The 13,084-nt window shown below is 38.6% G+C and overlaps 1 protein-coding gene across 1 annotated transcript in view; it reads left to right on the forward strand.

The window, feature by feature from the left end:
• Window positions 1-13,084, forward strand: part of LOC122800845 — a 978,865-nt gene that overhangs the window by 942,487 nt on the left and 23,294 nt on the right. The window lies entirely within an intron of this gene.

Below are 13,084 nucleotides of genomic sequence, written 5' to 3' on the forward strand. Positions count from 1 at the left end.
ACATATTAGTTGCAGGCCCTGGAGTGTATGTTGTGCCTTTCACATACATCTACTATGTCATTCTCTGTGTGCAGGTTTCTTGGCAACTATGGAAGCTATCCGTGACAGCTGGACACTTGAAGGGCTTGTCTGGGCCAGACTGCAGAGTGTGGATGTCTACCTTGCATCTATTTGTAGGACTGGGGCTGATAAACACAGCAATTGTACACCTTTCATAGTTATACACATCATACTAGTATTTCTATTCAGATTTCTTTACCTGTGTGCCCTGTATGGAAAATGTATGAGTTGCAGTACATTATTTTTTCTATTTAGATTGCAGTTTACAACTGTGGAACCAGACTGAGATGTTAGTGGTGGTCCCTGGATTTGAACCGAGGCGTGTGTGCAAAATTGAACTACAGGCCTAGTCCTTATCAGACTGAGCTATTGGGGAGGTGGTGTGTCTTGCTTGTGACATTTCTATCTAGTACATATTTTTGTGCACAGTACTTTTATTATGATATGTTGTATTATTTGTTTCCCATTTTCAGTACAAATTATGCATACACAACAGACATTGGTGTCACCGTTTGTGAAATGTGCACATTAGCCGGATTGCACATTTGACTGTTTTACAACTATACATACTGCAATTTAGATTCCTGAGTACACAGTGTAGGTTTTAAGTCTGCACCTGTTAGCCTTATACATTTCACAGTACATTCACAGCTACATACAGCTGAAATTGAAAAGTTAACATAGGACAATGCTGGCAGACAAGCAAGTAAAACACATTCTGATGGGAATATGTACTTTTGCTTTTTTCAAGTTATTTGACATGCCCATTCTAAAATATGCAGATACGCAGTACTAAATCAGTTCACCTCAGTTAATGGATTCTGCAGGACATACACATTTTTATTTTTCAGGTACAAGTGAGATGACACACACCAGTGTTTGGGATCACCTTTATTAGTTTTGACATACATATCTGTGTACGACTCAGAAATCCACAATTACTATTCCTACATGATCTGCACAGGGGAATGCTTTTCATTTCTAACTGTTACGGCAGCCCTGACATGGCACTTTCTTGGCAGGTTCACTCAGACACACTCAAACATATTCTAATATTCCTCTCCTGCATATTGTACCTTGTTTGATACTGATATCTGTATTACACAGCAGCTGGGAATACTCCATTGTAACACTGGCAGCCTGACACAGGCATTTATTCCTGACTTTTACAGCACAATTATATATACAGGCAGTACTACCATTACTATATTTTGATTTCTTACTGCTAATAGTAGGGGGTATTCTGTACTCACCCATACTGCCAACACAGCCAGACCAGTCACTGGTCATGAGCCTCAACATTCTGGGACCTCTCCACAGCAGCTGTATGGGGAGACATTACACATTAATCACACCTGCACAGTCACAAGTTGAATTTTTTCCATACTTAGAGATACATAACACTGCATACTTATAGACAGGTGGGACATCCTGCGCTTGGGCTTCTTGGATCCACTGGTCCAAGAGTGCACCCCTCCTCTGCTTCGGTTCGTTATGGTGATGATGTACCTGCTCACTGGTTTGGGGTATGCCATTGGCACTGGTGAGATCATGTGCAAGCTGGTCCCAGGCCTCTGCTTTGTACTGTGAGCCCTGGTACTGGCTCTGCAGCAGCCTGCCATCATGGTTTTTAACTAGGAGCCCAACCATGACCCTGGACTCCTGGATGCCCCAATGTTGTGCTCGGAAGCATACACCTTCAACATCGCCAGACATTTTGGTCCTGCTGTGAGCAATCCCAAATGGTTATGGCTGTATTCCCACATGTGGGGTTCAAATAGGGCAGTTTTCCTGCAATTTTTCTTGATTGGCCAGCTTTAATATGCTGAACTATGCTTAGCTCCATGCAAATCCACATAGCAATGCTTACACCAGCTAAGCAGAGCTAAGAGCAAGCAAGCAATGCTTATACTAGCAAAGCATTGCTTAAATCTATTTTTTTCATTAAATTTATAAATTATTTTTTACATTTATATTTTACATATTCCCACCCTTACTGTGCTATACGTGAGCCATATGATTGACATCTATCATTCAAATTCCTTAAAAGTTTTTAAAATAATTTGGCAGATGGGGGGATTCGAGCCAAGCACACTCTACATGCTATACCATGGCAGTACCACTATGCTACAGCAACTTGATGACATTTTCTATCACAGTAGCACTTGTCTATCATTTTCAGGATTTCAGCCAGGCTAAGCATAGAGACGCATCGTGCAAACAAGCTGCATGGTGCTTAAACTTCTGATTTATTTGATAAAAAAAATATTATTATATTTTTTTAATTTCTATTCCTTTCCTCTTGCCCTACTGCTTCCATGCAGGTAGGGCAATAGTGCATACATTTGGGGGGGGGTTTGCACTTGAAGGCTGCTGCCCTCTAGGTGTTTATGTTTTTTTTTTCGTTTTCAGTGTCCACGGACATTGAAATGTCACTATTTACATTTCAGTGTCTGCAGACACTCTTTTACTATATAATATTGGAGCCAGGCCATAATATTGTATAAATTGACACTCATCTGTGTCAAAAAGTGCCGGACAACACTTTCTCAGCGAACGAGGTGTGTTACTTGTGCAGGCAATGCTAACACACACCCCCTATGCTCGCTTCTGGTTCATGTCCATTTAGTTTAGATAGCAGCGTGCCTTCATGCAATTGCAATATACGCTGCTATCCTAAATGGACACGAACCACTCCTTGCAAGAATAGCCTTATTCTTGCATGGAGCTTCGTGAATCCAGGAGACTGTATTTTCCACCATTTATTTCTGTAGCAAGACAAAACTAGATCATAAAACAAGTTTTTCTTGGCATGAATCAGTATAAAGAACTGTTAAAGTACTTTACCATTTAGATATCCCATGCTGACAGACGTATGGGTGGGGGTGTAATTGGGTAGCATATCCCGGTTTCTAAAGGCTTATCATCCAGGTCAAAAGAATACATATATCATGCCTCTTTAGGCAGCCCTAATTTGTCCAATTAATGAGTACCACATCCACTTTGGGGTGTCTCTTTCTAGGTATATTTATTAAATTGTAGGATCCCAGCAACTCCTAACTATGAAGACTGCTAGTCTAAATTTCCTGAGTTAGCAGGATAGGCTTGGAATTCTACCGTTTGGTTTCCTATAGGTTTTTGCAGGTTGATATATCCCTTGCATTCTGTGCCATTATGAACTCTGTCCTCCTGGATCTTCAAAAGTGAAATAGTTCCATTAATATGAGAACTGGGGGTTTAAATCTCCATCAGCACATAAACAAAATGCACTGAGAACTGAGCTACATTACCCAACACCATTTCTGGAAAAAAAGTCTTCCGCAAGTCAAACAAGTTAATTCTGTAGCATCCTTCAAATTAAATGTGGATGACTGAATAGGTTTCCATAATTTTTGTCTAAGACTGACCTGCTTGGCCCTCCTTGAGGATGGGGTGCAGTATGAGGAGGGGTATTGACAAGCCATAAATTGTATTGTGACCAAAGTACCTTGTACTTTCTATGAGCCTATGACCTTGTGAAAAGCATGCATAAACAGTCTGAGACAGGGTGAATACTAATCCATTTGCAGACTTACCAATGAAACCAAACTAATAAGACATGAATGTTGCCTGATGGTATCTACTCTGAGTGACTCTGAGTGCAGAAACAGGAGAAGATGCCATTGCCTGGCTGTGACGTCACAGTAGCTAACTGCATTGCTATGGAGTAAAACAGGAACACCAGTTATGTAGTAAAATAGGAACAGTAACATTAAATGTACAGTGTAAACATATTAATCAATCAGATTTCCCTGAATATCAGGAAAAACATAATATGTTACTCCTATAATTGTAAGTAAGTATAGAATGCCTGTATAACTTACTGTTTCTGCTAAGCATTCATAGGTTCATAGGTTCATACTAGGCTATCTGCCCTAGGGCATTTATAAGCCTAGCCAGAATGTGTTTGGCTTTCACCACCCATTTTAAATTTATTTTGCTATGCCCTTTTTCAAGGTTAGTATACAGTGCCTCTGTCTAACAGTGACACAGAAGTGATACCCGGGGTAAACCTACGATCTCCCATCCACTCATCAAGATTCCTCTTGAAGAGAGTCAATGAGGGACTCTGCCTAACCTAGACTGGGATTTTATTCCAGAGTGAAGGGAGCCTCTGGGTTATGAATCTGTCCCTCCAGCATGTCCTATTTATTTCAGTGCTGAGGTTCAAGTCTCTCGAGCGCATAGCTCGATGGGATTTGGATTTTCTGAGGTGCAGCATGTCCATTAATTCCGGGTTGGACATGGCTTTATACGTCAGGCACAGATTGCCTCTGAACAGGCAGTATGCCACTGAGTAGCGCTGGAGTTTCTTTAACCGGGCAGCATATGGCATCTGTTTGAGCCCTTTGATCCTCTTGGTGAGGTACTTTTGGGGTCTTTCCAGTTGCTGCAGGTGTCTGGTAAGGTACATCCCAAAAGGGGCATTGTACTCAATTATGGGCCTGATGAGGGATGAGTAAAGAGGCACGATGACCTCCCCTGATCTAGATGTGAATCCCTTAATGATTAGGTGGGCTATATAAAATGTTTTTCTAACCATTTGGCCACGTGGTTGTCAAATGAGAGATTGCTATCAACTTGGGACCCCAGGTCCTTAATTACTTCTTCTGTACTTAATGGATTACCACCTATGTGGTAATTTGTGGGCACTTTGTTTTTGCCAAAGGGGATGACTATACACTTTTTGGCATTTAGCTTGAGGCCATGGCTCTGGCACCAGTTGTCTGTTTCTATGAGGCCCTATTGGAGGATGCTTGTGTCGGCTGGAGAGTCGATTATGGCGCCCAGTTTGCAGTCATCTGCGAACCTGGTCAGCCACAGTCCTTCCGTGTTGGCCTGTACCTCCGAGAAATATATACTGAACAAGAGAGGTCCTAGGACTGAGCCTTGTGGGACACCACTTGTAACTGGTTTGGAGTCTGACATGGCTCCAGCAATTCTAACCATGTGGGTTCTGTCCTTGAGCCTGTTTGCAATCCATCTAGTGACATAGGGGTTTATATTTAAGCTGGTGAGATTATCTATAATGCCCGAGTGGGGTATTGTATTGAAGGCTTTTGCGAGGTCCAGGTAGGCTGTGTGGACCACCTTCCCCTCGTCAATGGCCTTGGTGACTGTTTCAAAGAAATCAACCAGGTTTAAGAGGCAGGATCTGCCCTTAACAAAACCGAACTGGGTAGGATCCAGTGTCTGTAGGTCCCCAATATCTTTATTTATGAGGTCCATGATGATCCTTTCCATAGCTTTGCAGACCAAGCTAGTCAGGCTTATGGGGTGATAGTTTTCAGGATCCGTTGAGGCACCACCTTTATGGAGAGGGACCACTGTTGCTGTACGACACTCTTTGGGCACATATCCTGTAGTAAGGCTGAGATTGAACAGTAGTTTTATGTTTGGGTTTAGCTCTTCTTGGAGTTCATATAGGACGCAGCCCGGGACACCGTCTGGTCCCATTGATGCTGTGTTTTTTGCTTTGGAGAGGGTGGCTCTTACCTGAGCATCTGAGATGTCAGGGGGGCAGCACTCTGCTGGGATAGATATTTGCCCTTTTGGTGGGGGGGGAGAAGTTTGCGCTGAACCTGTCAGCTAGGATGTTGGCAATGTCTGTGGGTTCAGTGTATTTTTTGTCATTTTGGACTAATTCTGAGCATATCTGGGAATTACCACCCAGGTTCCTAACATAACTAAAGAAAGCCTTGTGATTATCCTTAGTGTCCTGTGCAATTTTTCTCTCGAAGCTAGCCTTAGACAATTTTATGAGTGCCCGTAGTTTTTTGCTAATACTGATCAGTGATGCCTTCCCTTTTTGGGATTTTGCTCTATCATTTAGTAGCTTCCTCCTTCTATTGTATAGTTTGTTTATGGCTGGGGTCCACCAGACAGGACGTCTGCCTTTGGAGGATTGGGTCTTGGTTTTATTTGGGATCGCATGATCCATGCATTCCTGAAGGTGTTCATAGAATGCGTTTATAAAGGATTCTGCGGTCTGGGCCATATTTTCCACAGGCCCGGGGGCTTTGAAGGATTCCACCTCGGTTTTGAGGAGTGTGAAATTTAATTTAGAGAAGTTTTTCACTGTGGTTTTCTGGGCAGGGGGTGGGGTCGGGATGTGAATATCCAGTGAGATTAGTTTATGGTCTGATCTTCATTGTATGTGTAACTTATTATAGTGTACATTTAGCCAGAATTACATAATTTTGTTTATGCTAACCTTTGTTGGGTGTATCATGTCACATTTCTAAAATGTATAATACCTATTAAAATAAAATATTCATTTAATATGTTGAAGGTGGGCATTTGTTCCTCAACACAGGTCTGGTATATGGTATGACAGCATATCTGTGGCTATTGTTTATGCATTTCTGCTTTAAGGAAAGCACCCGCAACATACTTATTGGTTCATAGGTACTTATTTGGCTACTGCTCTGTGAACATGTTAAGAAGTCTAGCCTTACATTTGCATGGCAGTTTTATCCCTTATATTTTGTGTACAAATAACCCAAAGGTAGGCAGAACAAATGCGGGGATATTTACTTGTCCCATCCATAAGAAAATTTGTGACTTCCTATCCATTTGCCCAAATTATATTTAAATAAAGTGAGAGAAGTACTTAGCTTTATGTGGAGTGAAAACAGTTCCATAGACGAGATATCCTCTACCTATCCATCCAACATGTTCTAATTATGTAGAAATAGACTGAGATCCCTTGAGCCAGTGTTCATGCTACCAATGGACTTGTGAGCGTGTAATTCTTCTGACAGGATAAAGTCTGTTGAGGTTCTATACATCAGGCAGAGATTGTATCTTAGGAGCCTATATGATACTGAGAAGAGGGACAACTCTCTGAGATGGTCTTCATAGTTTTTGTGATTTAGACCCTTGAATTTTTTACCGAGAAATTGTTCTGGTCACTTCGGTTGTGACTACTGTTTTCACAGGTACATACCGAATGGGGTATTATATTCAGAGGTCAGCCTGATGAGAGTTGAATACAGTAGAATTATTTAATCCCTGGATTCCACACCTTTAGATTTAAGCTATGTAATGAAAAAGGATTCCTTACAATAGTGGTTACTTGGTGATCAAAGGCCAGTTTGCTGTCAACATAGGTTCCCAGATATCTGACAACAGGATCAGTGTTCAGAAGTGTGTCATCAATGGGATAGTCACATGGAATTTGTGCTTGTCAAATGATATTATTATGCATATTTTGGCATTTTATTTTAGCCCATGGTTTTGACATTGGCTATGTCTTTGAGAAAACTATCTTGTAGGATTTCAGTATTGTCTAAGGAGATTATGATGTCACCAAGTTTACAGCTGTGTGTAAACTTGGTTTACTATAAACTCTTAACATTTGCTGTGACCTCTGAGAAGTAAATGCCAAAGAGGAGTGGCCCAAGGATTGACCCTTATGTACACCACCATTCCACTTGTTGTCTACATTGTCATATGTAGGATGTGATTTTATGCATAATAAAAACATCAGACCTTTCTATACCTGCATTTAAATCAGTGAAGCCCCCCAACTCAGACCTTCAGGGATGAGGACTATGTGATAGCCAGATTATACCTTGTCTGGCTTACAAATGTACTCACATTGTCAGAGGGTTCATCTTCTTCCAAGCTTTACTCCAACTTTGACACACCCTGGCAACATGTCCTATCTTTGAACACCTAGAGCACTAGGGTTGCATTATGTTATTTACAGTCCTCTTTTTTATGTATTCTTCCAAAACCATCATCTTGAGTTTTTAGTAGTAGATTCAGAACATTGGGTTCAGTTCTATTTTTCTTACAATTTTTTCTTCTACAAGATGGTGTAAATTATGTACCAGACAATGGCTATTTGTGGTACTCTATACATTCCCAGTTTGTCTCATATTTGTGTCTTTAGTTTCTGTTTCTATAACTGTTTAACTGTTTGGTCCATGATCTCATCAGGCAGGCTAACTTAGCCCTCAGTACAGTTTTGCTCATTAAGGCCTAAAGCTTTCAAAATACGGCTCTCTATTGTTATCTACATTGGTTATGTCTGTCATCTTCAGAAGGTTAGTGACAGTGTTTTCCTTCAGTATGGCAAAATTATCTTCATTTTGTGAACTTATTACAGTAGCATGACTTTATTGCATTAGATCAGCATGAAACTCAAGGGTTGATATACTTTATTTTAATTTATGGTTTTATTTATCCAAGGATTTAATTTAGACTTTATTTTTAGCTTTCAGATTTTTGCACTTAATAGTTAGATTAATAATACAATTGGTACTGTTCATTTGAGTAAGACTTTCTTTTGGAATTACTGTTCTGGCATTTGGATGTATTGATTAAGTGCACTTATCTCACTATTATTATTAGCTGTTTTGTGGCCTCACTGGTTAATGTCATCTGCTTACCTTCATTTACACTTTTAGGTTTCTATGGTTTATAGGCTGTAATATTTCATTGTTTTGAGTGAGATTCTAGGTACAGTCCTTGACATTGTTTTAAGTTTCTAGGAGATGTGCTTTTAGTAACTCATTTTAAGCTTGTACATTCTGATATTTCATTTTAAGACATGCTAGCCAACTCTTTAATTCACCTCATAGGTGGGTCCTTAATGTTTTTATGAATCTTTGGTATTCCAAAGATAGATGGCACCAAGGGAAATTTTACCTGTAAGAAATCATATAAAATATTGTTAGTTTGTACCTGATCAAAAAGATCTTTAATCATATAATCAATTTTTCTATATGTTAGATGAATAAAGTTAAGAGATGTTTCCTCATAAAATTCTTCATTCAAGAGATAACTATGCACACGACTCAAGTAATCTTCCATATGCATGATAATAACTTTAGCACCTTTATCCGGTTTCATTGTTCTAATATTTTTATCATTGGAGGCCAAGAGTTAATGCTAGTTGCTCTGAAACCCACCCATTAGCCAAATATATTGATTACAAGCTTTAAAAAGTTTTTAATGATTTTGCCTATTTATGTAAAGATTCATGGGACTTTTTGTTAAAAATCAGGGACCTCATTTATTCTGAACAGTTGATTTTTTAACCATAGATGTTGTAGAACTATTTAACGTTATACCCCACAAAGTAGGTCTGGCCTGGTTCAATGATTTTTTGGTAGAATCAAACAGGTTTAATAATGATGAAATACTTATTTTAAATGTGCTTATGGAATTGGTTTTAAAAATTAATTTTGTTTTTTCTAGATGGTCAGTACATTTAACAGGTTAGAGGTGAAGCTATGGGACCCTCTTGTGCCCCCATTTTTGTTAAAGTTGTATTAATCCAGCGGAAAAAGCATTTTTTGTTCAATAAATTTTAGATACCCCCATGGAAACTATATATCAGATATTTGTGACATCTTTATAGCGTGGGTGGGCGATGTTGAAGATATATGTCCCTTTTTCAGATTATTTAAATTCTACTACTTCCTTTTTGAAGTTTACACATTGTGTTAATCCCTTATTCATCCACTATTTGGACATTTTAATTTTTAAGGATGTTAACCAAAGAAGTATAGAGACTACCATTTATAGAAAGTCAACCTACTGTAACAGTTTGCTATACTTTCAAAGCAATCATCCAAGATATCAAAAAAAGGGTATTGTTAAAGGCCAGTACATTCGCTTGGCAAGGATGATTTCTGATGATCGTTTATTAAAAGAAGAAGGTGACTGGTTGTCTAGCATGTTTAAATGTAGGGGTTATCTTAATCACTTGGTTCATTGTATTAAATCATATATTGTGGCAGAGAGGGAAGTAGGTGTTATTATACCTCTAGTTAGATCTAACATTCATTCTATCAATGATTTGGTTAACAAAAGGGACAGCTCTGTCAAAGACTTTTCTACCAGTTTTGTGATGCAATTTTATGCTGAGGACAGGGCTATTAGAAACATTATCAACAAAACTGGTCAGTTTTTAAATTTTTAATGGCTTAACAGACAAACTGGGTGAAAAGCCCATTGTAGTTTACTAAAAAGAAGAACCCATCAAGATTGTTTTGGAAACCAGTGACTGCTTTTTGAGGACATATTCACACAAAAAGCCGGTACCAATAAATGCAAGACTTGTAGTCAGTGTAGATTTAGTTTGGTAGCTGACCAAGTAAGGGTGAATGGTAACCTGATTAAAAGTTTCTTTTCATGTAACTGCAACACTTCTGGGGTCATATATTTTGCTGTTTGTCAAAAATGCATCTGTTATTATGTAGGGAAAACGAAAAGGAGGTTAAGGGAACGTATTTATGAAAATTCGTTGGACATTAGGAAACACAATGTAAACAATTCCTTAGCAAAAACCATTTTCAACCATTTGGATCATTCTTTTTTATTTTTTGGACTAGACTGGGTGGTGGCTAACCTTAGAAGAGGGCCATGGGAAGGCCTGTTAGAACAACGAGAGTTTTTATGGCAGCTCAAACTCAATGCTTGTATTTTCCCTGGGCTCAACGAACAGACTTCTATTGGTAGTGTTTTAAAGCTTAAGTCTTACTAGGTGTAATCTACACCACAAATGTATGTTTAATGTTTATCAGTGTCTTTTAATGTTTGATAATTGTTTGTGACACTTTTTGGTATAAAATAGGTTTACCGTTTTAATTGATTAATGGGGGGGGGCATGTGATTTATTATATTTTCTATATAAAAGCCTTTTTACCAGTTGGTGTATATACTCTGATTAAGTCTGGTTAAATTGTGAAGGAAAGTACTCAGTTTTATAATAAACTCTTCTGGTGGTTTACTCTGCGTTCCTTTGGCTTTTGTGGCAGTTTGGACTTGCTTGCTGTCTTCTTGCTTGGTTCTTGGTTTTTGCTTGGAAATAATGCCCCATACTGTCTTAGCACATCTGTTTCCTCAGTAAATGTTCTAAAGTCAAATTGCAAAAGCACATAGTTTGGAAAAGAGAAAGAGTCTCTGTATTATTTACTTTTGTTCTTAGTTAACACTTTGTAACACACACACACACACACACACATTATATATATATATATATATATATATATATATATATATATATATATATATATATATATATATACATGCATACAGTAACAGCCTCTACTACTCAAGTTTTTAATAAAAAACTAAAAAAGGTTCTACTCTTCATTATCATCTATTCCGCCTCTGTTATAACCTTCATCACCACCATCTATTGCATATCCTTTAAACACTTTGGAGTCAGAGTCATCCATTTCAAATAAAGTTTCACTTTGAGTAGTTCCAGCACTGGACTCCAAAAACATCCATTTGCTCCTGCCTATCAGAGTTATTCTAATGCAAAGCATTCTCATTCTGCTGTATCACAGCATTGTTTGTGACCAGACTTGATTGACTGACACCCACATTGTCTTTTAAACATAACACAGATGATTAGATGGGTACCTACAAATTCACCATGAGCTTGACTAGTCTGGTCCTCCTACAGAAAGAAGGTGCAGTGTGAGGTGGTTACTGGAAAAGTGGAAATGGTTGTGTAATTCAGTTGCCTTTAAATTCTTATGATTCCCAGGATCTGACTATTCTTGTAGTATAAATAGCTTCAGTTATCTGGTTATTGGCATGTTTTTCTAGCTCTCTTAAAATATTTTTTCTACAGAGCAGGCGTTACTAAAGTGAAATAGAACCTTGGTTTAAATTGCCTTAGTGTATTGGTGTCAGTCATTTCTTGTATCACCATACTATGAGTCTTGATAAAGTATTTGTAAATTGCTTTGCCTTTCTGTACACATATATTAGCTATTCGCAGCCACTTCCACAGATGCACTAAGTCTTCTTGTCAATAGTTTATTTGAATATGGAACTAAGCCTGAAGTCTAATGTGCAATCAACATTTAATGGAATCCTGGGGAGTTTATGAAATTCAAAAGAAAACCAAGAACCCTCAATGAGCTCGCTTATGAGTTTATGAAACTCCACTGGTGAGTTAATTAAAGAAAAGTAATTTCTTTTTTTGCTAGTGTAAACAAGCTTTAAATGTTTGCATATGGATAAATGCTGGTTCTAGGCAACAGAATGCAAGTACCTTTAAAGGACACAGGTGGTACAGTACCACAAAAGGGGCAGTGCTGCCCCACAGCTCTTGGTTGTCATCTTTGGTTCGTGGCTGGAATGCCTTATCTGTGGAGTCTGTGTTGCCTCCCTGTGTCTGCATGGTTTTCAGCAGGTGTTTTGCTTTCATTCCACATTCACAGATGTGCTGCAGGTAAATTGGAGATTCTGTAGATGTGAGTATAGGTGGGTGTGTGTATGTGTGTGTGTGTGTGTGTGTGTGTGTGTGTGTGTGTGTGTGTGTGTGTGTGTGTTCTGTAATATACTGTCATCATTTGCAATATACTGAGAGCATTGTGCTAATGATTATTGAGTGTATTCCACAGTTATTATTACTTTGCCCCCACAGCTCTTACATTTAAATATTTGACTAATAGTTTAAAATATTTCACAGCTGATTATATAAGTTAATAAAAGGATAGATGTAGAGTAAACCACTCCTCTGTGAACAGCAAAAATGTAAAAAAGTTAATAATACAGCAGCGGAGCGGAACGTGGCAGCACAGGATATAAAATCTTCTTCTTATAGACCCACAGATATCCACATAAAACACTTGGATTTTATACACCAAGTGTTTTATGTGGATATCTGTGGGTCTATAAGAAGAAGATTTTATATCCTGTGCTGCCACGTTCCGCTCCGCTGCTGATTATATAAGTTGCCAATCTACATATAACGTTTTTCAGTTGGTAATATGATGAAGCAATAACTCACATGAGGGTGTAGGTATCATAGACTGACCCATGGTCTGAGTGGTTTGACCATTAGGGCAAAGTCTGACTGATCAAACAAAACCAGACACAGGTAAAGTTGCATTATCCACATCTGGATGAGAGTTACTACTGTTCTACAATTGCATTACTTAAAGAAATGTCTAAGCTTTTTAAAGTAACCTCACGGTATCAAGGAATATTTCAACTGTTAGCAGAC

Source organism: Protopterus annectens, chromosome 1.part0 (genome assembly GCF_019279795.1).
Source record: "Protopterus annectens isolate FY-2018-M chromosome 1.part0, PAN1.0, whole genome shotgun sequence".
NCBI lineage: Eukaryota > Metazoa > Chordata > Ceratodontiformes > Protopteridae > Protopterus > Protopterus annectens.